Consider the following 1,505-nt stretch of genomic DNA (forward strand, 5'->3'; position numbering starts at 1 on the left):
AAGAAGTAGAAGCCTGAGTCAAACTGTCTTGAGGAATAAGTTTTAATTTGCATAAAATATTAAAATTTGGTTTTAGATTGTACCTGGATAAAGAAACCATGTATTAGTACTAAAAGCAATCAGAAAACCTATCATACTGGTCCAAGATACTATCCACTGGTGGAGACAAACAGAACATCAGAAAATGTTTGAAGCAGACATGGTGAGAAAAAATAAAGTTCCTTTGTGTTTATACCCTTCAAAGCCCAAATCATCCCATTAAATAGTTACAATTACAAATGTTTAAACATTGCTGTAGTGTGAAAAAGGAATAAAACTCACCTGAAGGCCAAAAGGTATCTCTTTGAAAGTCCTCTTGGGCAACTGTAGAGCACTATGCTTCAGGGTGGGTAGAGGGATCTAAAAAAGGTAGGAAAAGGAATCAGAAAATATGCTTAGAAAACTACTAAAGACAAGATTGAAATATCCATCACAGTTGTGCCTTAATTCAGCCCTAATACTTTAATGATTCAGCTGAACTTATTAGCTGAAAGAGGAACAGAAAATATTTTGTATAAAACTCAATAGCTCGGGCTTCCCTGGTGGCGCAGTGGTTGAGAATCTGCCTGCTAATGCAGGGGACACGGGTTCGAGCCCTGGTCTGGGTAGATCCCACATGCCACGGAGCAACTAAGCCCGTGAGCCACAACTACTGAGCCTGCGCGTCTGGAGCCTGTGCTCCGCAACAAGAGAGGCCACGATAGTGAGAGGCCCGTGCTCCGCGATGAAGAGTGGCCCCCGCTTGCCACAACTAGAGAAAGCCCTTGCACAGAAATGAAGACCCAACACAGCCAAAAATAAATAAATTAATTAATTAATTAAAAAAAAAAACTCAATAGCTCACAAGTATCCTACTGCCGCAATTTACTAGATGTTGAATATGTATCTATATCTGTTATTTTCTCATTAAGAACACCTACTCTTTCATTAAGATTCAACTCACACATCACTTCCACCAGAAAACCTTTCTAATATCCCCAGGCTGGACTATGTGTCCCTTCCATAATGCAACTAGAGTACACCAGGTCAAATTCCATCTTTGTACTTACAAACGCTTTGAGGTGAGTCTATTATGTGTCTGTGTCTCTTCCCCTAGACTATAAGCCCTTTGAGGACAAGGACACTACCTTATGTTTTTATCCCCAGCATCAGCATGTTAACTGACTAGTAATCAGGTAGTGAAAGGAATAGCTTTTAGAAATGGATGAGTGAGCTAGTTCTTGAATCAGTCCTCACTAGAATTAAATATGTTTTAGTCACAAAACCACTAACTGATTGTTTACATTTTTTAATATTTAAGAAGCTTATCTGTTTTTAAAATACATTTTGATATGTGTTTTTATTACAAAATAATTTTTATTACACTTGTCATAAATTTTTCAAACAATATATAAGAGTGTAAAGTTAAGGGTAAAAGTTCCCATCCTCCTTTCTCACAATCCCATTTCCCGCAAATAACAAGCTTA

The sequence above is a fragment of the Eubalaena glacialis genome, chromosome 2 (assembly GCF_028564815.1).
Source record: "Eubalaena glacialis isolate mEubGla1 chromosome 2, mEubGla1.1.hap2.+ XY, whole genome shotgun sequence".
NCBI classification, from domain to species: Eukaryota; Metazoa; Chordata; class Mammalia; order Artiodactyla; family Balaenidae; genus Eubalaena; species Eubalaena glacialis.